This window comes from Gigantopelta aegis, chromosome 2, assembly GCF_016097555.1.
Source record: "Gigantopelta aegis isolate Gae_Host chromosome 2, Gae_host_genome, whole genome shotgun sequence".
In the NCBI taxonomy this organism is placed as follows: Eukaryota; Metazoa; Mollusca; class Gastropoda; order Neomphalida; family Peltospiridae; genus Gigantopelta; species Gigantopelta aegis.
The window spans coordinates 20289002-20301679 of record NC_054700.1 but is presented as its reverse complement, the minus strand read 5'-3'; positions in this window follow the sequence as shown (position 1 = coordinate 20301679).

Here is a 12678-nt window from a genome sequence, read left to right as displayed (position 1 = left end):
GAAATCCGCATATCTATATCCACAGACAGGAAAGTACACACCACAGTCTTTGACCAGTTGTGGTGGGAACGAGAAAAAACCCAGTCAGTTGAATGGATCCACCGAGGTGGTTCGATCCTGCTATGCAAACACGTCAAGAAAACGCTCAACCGACTGAGCTAAATTCGCCACCCCAAAAACCCCAAAACAAAACAACAAAACAACAAACAAACAAAACAAAACAAACAAACCACAGCAGCATAATGTAATTTCAAAAGGGGGAAGAAATTTGTTTTGTTTATCGACACCACTAGAGCACATTGATTTGTTTAATCATCGGCCATTGGTTGTAAAACATTTGGTAATTTTGACACGTAGACATCAGAGGAAACCCGCTACATTTTCCCATTAGTAGCAAGGGATCTTTGATATGCACTTCCCCTGCGCGTGCTGTAACCTCACCGTGCCAATGCAGCACAATTGATACAATTGGAATTTTGAGTAAAAGTCAGTATCTGTCTGTGTAAGTTGTATTTTTGCACAGTTCTTCACACTGTTTTTATTTAAATCTTGAATTTTTATATTGATGTTGATCATCACTTTATTTATTTGCATTACCATAGTTTAACGCCCAATAGCCGATGTATTTTTCGTGCTGGGGTGTCGTTAAACATTCATTCATTCATTCATTCATTGATATGCACTTTCCCACAGACAGCAAAGCATATATCACGGCCTTTGATCAGTTGTGGTTGGAACGAGCAAAAACCAATCAGTTGAATGGACCCACCGACGTGGTTCGAACCTGCGACGCAGTCACCCCAGGCGAACACTCAACCGACTGAGCCAATTCCCGCCCCTTCAGACGGGGAAGCCAAAATACCATTCCATATAACTACTGCATTTGAAAATCAGGCGGGGGCGAGAGCTAGCCCAGTGGTAAAGTGCTCGCTTCGTGCGCGGTCGGTTTGGGATCGATCCCCGTCGGTGGGCCCATTGGTCTATTATTTCTTGCTCCAGCCAGTGCACCACGACTGGTACATCAAAGGCCGTGGTATGTGCTATCCTGTCTATGGGATGGTGCATATAAAAGATTCCTTGCTGCTAATCCGAAAGAGTAGCCCATGAAGTGGCGACAGCGGGTTTCCTTCCTCAATATCTGTGTGGTCCTTAAAGGGACATTCCTGAGTTTGCTGCATTGTAAGATGTTTCTGACTAATAAAATATTTCTTGCATATTAAATATATTTTCTTGTTTAGAATATCAGTGTCTGTATATTCAATGTGTTTCTGGTCGTCTTAATATTTGTAAGAAGCCCAAACTGGATTTTGTCTTCAAATAATTTCGTACGTACGAAACAACTATATTTTAGGAAATAAGATGAAATTTAACCTAGTACAAATATTAGAACGACCAGAAACATGTTTAATATACAGCCACTAATATATTATGCAGAAAAATATATTTGATATGTAATTACAATCGTTGAAAAGTCTCTGTTAGTCGATAACATCTTAGAAAGTGCAGCAAACTCAGGAATGTCCCTTTAACCATATAATCGTAAATAAAATGTGTTAAGTGCGTCATTAAATAAACTATTTCCTTCCTTAGAAATTAGGCCTATAGTAGTTATACGAAATGGTAACTTGGCTTGTCACGATGATAGACAAGATGGTTTAGGGCTTCAAAGGGTGTAGGGGATACAAATGCCACATTTTGCGTCACATAATTGTTGAACGACTCCAAATAATAGGCCTATATGAACATTTATTTAAAAAAATTGTGGTTAGAGATCGTTGGAGGGAAGAAACAAAAAAACAACAACAACAACAAAAACAACAACAAAAGAGAAACAAAAAATAAAATAAAATGACTAAAATGACAAACAATTTGAGAAACAATAAACGAATCAACCATTTAATGCACTGATAATAGCGGCAACAAATGTAAAAAAAACAACAACAAAAAAAAACAAAAAAAACATAACCCCCCCCCCCCCCCAAACAAAAAACCCACAACCCCAACAACAACAAAAAAACAATAACAAAAAAACCCAGCACGTTGTCAATAGATTTGCACTGCTATTATTTCCGATATTTTTTAATTCTGAAATTAGGCTACTTCAATTTTCTGGCTAGAATCATATATAGTGAAGCGAATAACGACATAAAAAAGACAGGATTGTGCATTTTGTAATACAACTGTGCCACTTACCTCGATTCACCTCCAGCCTTACCCTTTAATTAACATTGATATCAATATCAGTAATGGGTAGGGCTGGAGGTTACTCGAGCTATTCGGACACATAGTCATCAGAGGAAACCCGCTACTTTTTTTCTCATGCAGCAAAGCAAAGGATCTTTTCCCCTGCGCGTGCTGTAACCTCACCGTGGTGCAGGGGTGTAACATTCTCCTTGTTTTCTTCGAGATACAATTGAAATTTTGAGTAAAAGTCAGTATCTATCTGTGATATTTGTAGTTTTGCACAGTTTTTTACACTGTTTTTGTTTAAATTTTGAATTTTTTTATTGATGTTGATCATCACTTTATTTGTTTGCATTACCATAGTTTGACACTCAATAGCCGATGTATTTTTCGTGCTGGGGTGTCGTTAAACATTGATTCATTCAAAGGATCTTTTATATGCCGTTTCCCACAGACAGGAACGCACATACCACGGCCTTGGACCAATTGTGGTGCACTGGTTGGAACGAGAAAATACCCAATCAGCTGAATGGATCCACCGAGGTGGTTCGATCCTGCGACGCAAGTACCTCAAGCGAGCTATACACAGCCTTTCACCGGAGCAATAAGATGAAATGAAATGAAATATTTTATTTAACGACGCACTCAACACATTTTACTTACGGTTATATGGCGTCGAACATATGATAAAGGACCACACATATATTGAGGGAGGAAATCCGCTGTCGCCACTTCATGGGCAACTCTTTTCGATTAGCAGCAAGGGGTCTTTTATATGCATAGACAGGATAGCACATACCACGGCCTTTGATGTACCAGTTGTGGTGCACTGGCTAGAGCGAGAAATAGCCCAACGGGCCCACTGACTGGGATCGATCCTAAACCGACCGCGCATCAAGCGTACGCTTTACCACTGGAAAACAGTCCAAGTTGTCATTATTGGTGTACACATTATTACTGAATGATGTTAATAATAACTTTTATAATCACAAATGGATTATGTATATTAAATCTGTTTTAGATGATATTGGTTGTACATATATATGGTTATCACAATGCAATGCTATTACTAGTGCTTCCATGTTGAAAACGTACATTAATACAAAGCTTACGGATCAATACTTACAATCATGGTATACTTATATTGATAACTCATCCAAAGCTTCAAATTATAAATTATTTTAAAATACTGTTGAATTTGAGACATACATCACAATTATAGAGAGAAAACATTGGTGTCCATTATTACGCTTCAGATTATCAAACCATAATCTTCCAATTGAAACGGGCAGATGGAAAAATGTAGCACTACAAAATAGAATATGTCCATTGTGTAATAATTACGATATCGGAGATGAGTTTCATTATATATTTACATGTTTGTTTTTTAAGAATGAAAGAAAGCGTTACTTACCATCTTTCTGTCAGTCTAAACCAAATATATATATATATATTTTATAAATTATTCAACTCTAAGAAAGCTGGTGTCCTTAGAAAACTTTCTATATTTTGTAATCTAATTATGAATACTTTCAAATCCTCTGGCTGATATTCTGTGTTATATTTGTATTTATTAATATGTATTTATTGTATTTATGTACACCCACCATCTTGTTACAATTATATTGACTGCTGTATGTATATATATCCTCATATGCCGTAGACTACGGCCTGAGTGTAAATAAAGTTAAGTTCAGTTCAGCTACGTCTCGCCACCCCCCCCCCCCCCCCCCCACCCCACCCCAATAGGATGACGTTAAATTAATAATCAATGTTCTCTGGTTGTGTCATGAAAACCCCCCAACTTCGACTGGACGGAAATGGATAATCTAAACAATAAAATCTAACTAACGTCTGACCCTTCAAACCAAAGGTAGCACTAAACGAAATAACTTCCGGCTGGGTCAAAGTTCGAGGTGCACTTTTGATAGAGAAGTTAACACCACAAGTGTATACAAGTGTAAAAATGTATACAATTTTAATTCATCTAGTACCACTGTGTCAAGTAGCCTTGTGCTTGGAACATGTATGGGGTACATGTAAAAAAAAAGTACAAATTTTTTGTGCGAAACTAGGGATGTTGTTAAAACATCTGGTTATACCGAAAATGAGCCATGAAAGGTACCATTTTCTGCATTTAATACTTTGAGGTAGAGGTTGTAGTACTGATATTTATGGGTCATAATTTGGTTGATATATTGCATACGGTGTTTTTAAACACAAACGTTAACGTGGTCGCCTATGGGATTTTACTTGGTATAGTCCAACCTATAGGATCATATAGACTGAATGCTAAACAAAAATAATAATACAAAAATTAAAATTTAAAAAATTCTAAATATATTAGTTTCAATGATGCGTGCGATGTGTGCATCTACAAAACGCATGCTGCCAGCCGCAATGAAATGGTCGTATATGGTGTATATGCCCAAAACGCAAGCCGCGGACACATAAGACGCAACAGTGGGACCGCACGCACGCACCGCATCCAGTCTATATGAGCGTTAAAAGTGAGTTTCCCGAAACAATGGGGGCCATGTTGCTACGCATTTGAAAAATACGTTTTTTGTTTAACGACACCATTAGAGCACATTGATTTATTAATCATCGGCTATTGGATGTCAAACATTTAGTGATTCTGACATATAGTGTTAGAGAGGAAACCCGCTACATTTTGTCATTAGTAGCAAGCCTGAAGGGATCTTTTATATGCACCAGCCCACAGACAGGATAGCACATACGAAGACAGTTGATATAACCAGTCGTGGTGCACTGGTTGGAACGAGAAACAGCCTAATGGGCCCACCGACGGGGATCGATCTTAGAGCGACCACGCACAAGGCTACGTTATTTGTGCTCGTCACGTCACATTGTCTCGCCCCCCCCCCCCCCAGGCAGTGCCTATGTCTGATATATCAAAGGATGTGGTATGTGCTATCCTTGGCAAAATGTGGCATTTCTTTCTAAGAATTAGCAAAATTAATATTACATTTCCCGAAGTTTCAGTGACATTTAATTAATTTATCAGTGTGTTCTAGTGGTGTCGTTGATAAAGGAAACACACTTTAACTCTTCTAAATGTTCCTTCCCTGCTCCAGAACAGACTTTCACTGTGTTGGCACAGAACATATATCAAAGGCCGTGGTATGTGCTACCCTGTCTGTAGGATGGTGCATATAAAAGATCCCTTGTTACTTGGTCTGTGTATGTTCATATAAAATGGGGTGGGTTTTATCCCAGTGGTAAAGTACTCGCTTGGGCATATAATTGAAAAATTCACAGGGTTTCCTCTCCAAGACTGTATGTCAAAATTACCAAATGTTTGACATCTAATAGTCGATGATTAATGAATCAATGTGCATTAGTGGTGTCGTTAAAGAAAACACATTTTAAGTTTAATTTTTTAAAGGACATTTCACAAAGGTGAGGGCGGAAGAGGGGAGGGTTAACCGAGACCACCCTGATTTTGCCAGTGTACTATTGGAACAGATAACATCAACCTCCACTGAAGGGATTTGAACCAAGGTCCCTCAGTGTGAGAGTCCAGTGCTCTACCAACTGATCTAATAGGGAAATTCCCACTAGCTACTGCCAGTAGGAGCACAAAAACCAACACTACTGTCACGGGGATCCTATAATACCCGTAACTGAATGAAACACGGTTATCAAAATATCTCTCCTAACTGTATATCTATTAGATCTCTCTGTATCGGGCGGTTAAACCCTAGTATGGCTCGTCTAGGTATGATCAGAGATACGATCTTATATAAGGTATATATTATTATAGCACGTTAGTTCACTAGAAAACACAACAAAACACAATACACTTTGGAATCTGTATTAACCTACGCTGACAAATGTACTGCCGCAGTAGTTAATTAATAACAACAATAATAACAACCCAGAACTGATCACTTAATTAGTTAATCTCTAGGGGTCTAGTTTACACAATATGCTAATCACTTCACAGTTCAAGTTCAAGTTCTTTTATTGCTTTAAGTTGTTCAACTTATCAGCATTATAACAATGAACAAACATTAATATATACAATAGTGCGGAACAATGGTGGAGAGTGACTTACATATATACATAGATACACACACATACCCACACACACACACACACACACGCAGACACAAATACACACCCAAACACACAAACACACATATATAATAGAAAAAACAAAACAGAATAAAGATAAGTTATTTTACAGGTTATACTCAGCGGCTAGGGTAATGATAAAATGAGAACATATTAGTTTATTTCCAGTAATAGTTGATCCCTAGTTCTGTTTGCTTGTAATAAATATTTTCCTAGGTTGTTTATCTCTTTATTGTTTCCGGTTGATAAGAGTTGTATTAATTTCAAAGTACTGGGATGCTTAAAGTAGTATTTTTTAATGAATTTCTTTCTTAAAGTTTCGTATCTTGGACATTGAATGATAAAATGAAATTCGTCCTCAATCTCATTACAGTTACATAAAGTACATATTCTTTGTGCCCTTTCGATATTTTTATACCTACCAGACTCAATATTTAATTTATGTGCACAAATTCTCATTTTTGTTATTTGTCTTAAATTGCGAGATTCTATTGGTTTTGTAAGGTAGGTTTGTAAAGTAAATCCATTTAATAATAAGTGCTGATATAGCAATCCCTTTGGCGATGTCCTTATTGTACTATAGGCATTTTGCTTAAAAACATCATATACTCGTTCTTTTATTATGACATAAAAACTAGAATTGATATTGGTCGAGTCCCACATATAACTTAGCCCAAGCGTATCTAGTTCTTGTTTAATGTTCGTTAACCAGGTATCTCCGTACTGATACATTTCCTCATATATAGCTTTTAAGATACAGCTACTGGTACTACTAAGCTTTATCCAATATTTAAAAATTCTAAGTTTTCTGATAATTGCTAAAGGATATCGCCCTAATTCGTTATAAACAAAATAATTGCATGTTCTTTTATGCACACCCAATACTTTTTTACAAAATTGTATATGTACTTTCTCAATATCGTGAGCTGAGTGAAAACCCCAGACTTCAGATCCGTAACTAAGAACGCTATTGACATAAGTATCAAACACGGCTAACATTGTTTCAATATTAAAGAAATTCTTACTACAGATATTTGTTATCCAATATTGGGCTTTGAGTCCTTGTTCAGCAAGTCTTTTTTGTGTACTATTAAATTTGCCATTGAAACGAAGTAATAATCCAAGGTAATTAAATTCATCTACAACTTCTAATTGGTGGCCATTATATGACCATTTCTCGTTCTTTCTTACTTTTCCCCCATTTCTAAAGACAACTATTTTTGTTTTATTTGTATTGACGGTAAGATCCCATTTTTGGGTGTAATTTGCAAGTGAATTTAACATTGATTGTAATCCGCCTGGAGTTTCGGAGAAAAGTACCATATCATCAGCGTACATTATTAAGAATATATTTAACGTTTGTATTTCAACATATGGACAACTGTCTGATAAAAATTGCATTTCACAATCATTAACGTACATGGAAAATAATATTGGTGATAGTACTTCTCCCTGTAATAGACCGTTTCTACATACGAAATAATCAGAAAAACTACGTCATTATATTTTACACAGCACTTAACATTATCATATAAAGATCTTATAAGAGATAACAATTTTCCTCCTATGCCCTGTTGAATTAATTTATACCACAAATTTTGTCTGTTTACAAAATCAAAAGCCTTTTTGTAGTCTACAAAACAGCAATATAATCGCTTCCTATTTTTCAGAGTTCTGTTTATTAAAGATTGTAATACAAAAATAGCGTCAATGGTCGACATCTGCTTTCTAAAACCAAACTGAGCATCGGTAATGACATTGTTTTGTTCATCAAAATTTAGGAGCCTTTCATTTAATATAGAGGTAAATAATTTTCCTAAGCAGCTCACTAACGTGATCCCTCTATAATTGTCCGGGTCGTTCTTATCACCTTTCTTAAAAACAGGAACGATAGATCCCACAGCCCAGTTTTTGGGAAAAATAACCCGAGTTAAAAATACCATTGAACAGTAGAAGCAGGCATGGCATTAAAACGTCTATACAATTAATAAAGTATTCATTTAAAACATTGTCATAACCGCATGCTTTATTTTTCTTCAGCTTGTGTATTGCAATAGTTATTTCTTTCTCTGTTATTTCGCTATCCAGCACATTGCAATTTAGGTCGTAGGTAGTTTTATCAAAATTAGATAAAAATAATCCACCTCATTGTTAATAGTTGGTTCATACGAAGCAAGGTTACCAAAGTGCGTTAAAAAATCAGTATTACCTAAATCAGTTTTAACCTTTTGCTTACGTTTTTGAAAATGTTTGTAGAATGTTTTAGGGTTATGCTTTCGTAGATAATTAAGCATATTACCTTGTTGACATTTATATTTTCGTTTAAGTTTATATTGCAATGTCTTGTATAGTTTCTTCGCACGAACAAGTTCAATTCGATTAATAGAAGTTCTATTTGCATTAAACGTTTGTATAGCCTTCTTATAATCAAGATAGCATTTCTTGCACGTCTCGTTAAACCAGGGTTTGTCATCGGGTATAACGATGATGGCTTTCGCATTTTTCTTTGAATTTGACTTGTACTCTGTTACAGAACAATAAGGTAAAATTATTTCATTAAGTTTTTGTACAAATGTGTCTACACATTCATTTACGTTTTTCTGTCTTTTATCATTTATAGTACAAGTATTTAGTAACATATCAATGTTTTCAGCGATTTCGCCACTGATTATAAAATTGTTTTCATCATTCCATTTTATACTGGTGTGTGTTTGAATTTTGTTAATCTCGGTGATCGAATTTTTAACTAAATGAGCTATTTTAAAACTAACAGGAGAATGATCTGAGAAACAATTAAATATTCCGGATTGGAAATTTTTGATGTGTCTGAAAAAAGATTCACCAACAAGTAAATAATCTATGAGGCTTGTGCCATTTGTGTTATAAAATGTAATACTACCATTCTTATCTCCTTCAAGCCTACCATTCACAATCCGTAAACCGCTGTTTTTACAAATAGATAACAGTTTTCTACCAAAATGGTTGACAGTTTTATCTTCACTGAAGCGTGTTGCGATATCATTATTATCAGGTAAGTATTCGAATATATTTCCTAATATTGAAATTGAACAATCCGGTAGTATATCATTGCTAATGTAGTCCAGATCAGTGCCAGTTCTGCTATTGAAGTCTCCAATTACGATAACATCTCCTAACTCAGAATATATCCCTATCTGGGCTTCAAGGGTTATGAATAAGTCAGTATCATTATGATCATAGTAAGTACTGTTGACAGGTGGTATATAGCAAGCGAATAAATAAACGTCTTTCTCTCTTGATCTACTAAAACAACTAGTATTACATTTGATTTTTAGAACAACAATGCTATCACACCCTTTCTCAACTAACGTACAACATTCTTTCAAACATTCTTTGATAAATATCACTATCCCTCCCCCTTTTCCCTGTTTTCGTGGTACATCATAAGTAATATAGTTAGGTAAGGAAAGTTCACCGGCTTCTGTCCAACATTCGTACAGACAAATAATACATAATTAATTATTATTTCTAAAAACTGTGAGTCTTTTAATTTGTCTTCCAGTGATCTGCAAACGTTCCACGAAAGTACAGACAAGTCACCCTCCGCGCACCCCTAGTCGGTCTTGTTTACGTCATGTCTCAGTTCTGATTCGGTGGTATTCTCAGCGGTTGGTGTTGACGAAGCACGCTGTCGTTTTGGTGTCGGTCTTCTGCCGTCGTCGCGAACTCTGCTTTGTTGTGGTTGTTCAATCTGTCGACTTTGATTTGTCTGTCGCGGCTCACTCGTGCTGCCTTGCACAACGTCTCTGTATGAACGGCCGTCTGTGAATGTCGTTTCGTCGTATGGTCTTCCGTCGACAAACAGTTTATCTCTCACCATTTTTGTTTTATGGCCGCCTAGTCTGAGTCTCTTTGCCGTGGGATACAACCTTCTCCGGCGTTCCTCGATCACTGCAGGAAACTGTTCGTTAATGCCATATGGCTTACCTTTCAGTTGATATGCATGTTCTTTAACAATTTGGAGTTCTTTATAGTACAGGAACTTCACAACAATGGGTCGCGGTTTCCCTCTCTGTCTCCTTCCGAATCGGTGGACGTTACCAAATTGCAAATCCCAGTCTAAACCAAGTTCATCGTTTAAGAAATCTCTGATTACATATTCGGGATTCTCGTTGGCGTTTTCGGCGAGACCGGTAAAGATTAGGTTGTACTTCATGGAGCGGCATTGCGTATCTGTTATCGCACCTTTCATTTCTTCGTTTTCTTTTCGGAGAAACTCTAACTCATTTCTAACTGCCGCATTGTTACTGTCAATTTGCTTGATTGAGCTTTTCATCTGTATTAACTCCGCTGCATTGTTGTCGGTTGAATACTTGACACAGTCATACAGGTGACCCAAGCCTTGCAGACTGGACTCCAGGTTTAAGTTAGTCGACTGAATACTTTTAATGTCGGCTTCCAAGGAGTTAACTTTCATAGTTAATGCAGAGAGCGTCGCTTGAACGTTTTCAATTTTTCTCACATACATTTCTATTTGTGATAGTCTTGAATCCATCTTTGTCATTACCTGAGTGATATAGTCCAGATTTTCAGATTTATCATTACTCCCGTACATCACCTCCCTTGTATTGCCTAAAACTGTAGATACATTCTCACTTGTAGCCATTTTGTCTTGATCAGTGCGCGAGTCAATAGCTTAAGTCACAATACACGAAGCACGGTACACACACTTCTCATTAACAAACGGCTAATGCACCTAGATCACTCTGTCTTAGGAGTCCATCGTTACAATTACAACAAATTATCATAGTACATTTAAATCAACCGGGTATAAATCAGGTATATGGGTCGTGTAGGTTAGTGCTTACACCTTTATCGTCAATTCGTTATATTTCGTTATATTTCATTCTATTTCGCATTTAAAAGTTTCTGACTTACATGTAGTCGTTCTTCTTGCTTTCTCAAACATTTCACACTACATTCAGTTCGAATTCAGTTCATATTCAGATGTTTTATATATATTTTTTCGAGAGCTCCGAAAAACACGTCCACCATTGTTCACAGTGACACAACACCCACACGTGTGATAATTGAGAAACGCTAACACACACACGTGCGATAATGGAGAAACGCTTCCAGGGGAACTTAATTAATAAAGGAATCACCACTCTATTCCTAACTGGTTAATTTTTAATTAACCCTTAACTACTCATACAGTAACCTTGTAACACATAATTAATACTGGTACCTATCACAATACAGACAATAACCTACAGTTTACCTAGGTCCTCTAGGATGACTGGTTAAGCTTTTTATAATTATTTAGGACAGTGAGTCTACAGATTACTGCGTCAGATGACCGGCAGCACCGTCTAAATAATATTGGTATAATACAGTATTAAAATATTTAAAGTCACATCAATCACATCAAGGTTATACAACAGAGCACAAAATATATATTTACCAAAGTCCCGTCTGAACTAATATAGATCGTTCAGTGGACGACGACCGTTCCCCTGGATACCTCCAAAATGTCTCTCCTCGATATCTCTAAAATCCTAGCTATTTATTCAAAACTCTCAGAGACAGCGAATATCGCCTGGGGGTACAACGCGGTACCTCACCTATCATCTGATATTTCCACCTCTCCCAGAGTCGGTATATTTTTCTCTGATCGTCAGACTGGCTGTCGCCAATCACGGTTGTAAAAACTGCACTCGCGGAGGTATTACGTAACTACTGGCCACATGGCCTCCACAACTGCACTAAGTGCATATTGGAATGTACGGTCGCGCGAAGGTATTACGTAACAAAGTGTCCACCTGGGCTTAAGTGCTTATTGGACTGCACACGGCCCTCTAACACAATTAATATCGCCACAGGCGAAAACAAAATTACGAGCATGTTCCGTCACAACTACTAAATTTTACCCCCTCAAGTGAAGCTACATCCCGGAGCTGTGGACCACGGGCAGTTGAACTGTTACGGTTCCTGACTTTGTTATAATTATATTCTTGTATTAAGAACACACCCAGTCCCTACGTGGACTCCAAATATAACAGATAAAATCAACCTCCACTAAAGGGATTTGAACAAAGGACCCTCAGTGTGAGAGTCCAGTGCTTTACCAACTGAGCTAATAGGGAAATTCCCACTAGCCCAGTAGGAGCACTTTAGACCAACACTACTACACTATAAATGTTATTATTTATTAGCTCTTAATATATTTGCAAAGAACATTTTTAGGATATTCCATTAAAAAGCATAAACATATTTCACAAAAGTAAAACAGGGAGGGGGGATATTCACCCTAATTTTGCCAGTGTAATTTTAAATGTTCTTATTATAGTTCTTGACAGTTTTGCTTAAATATTACACAGAAACGTCTACAAATATTTTGTTTAGGAGAGGGAT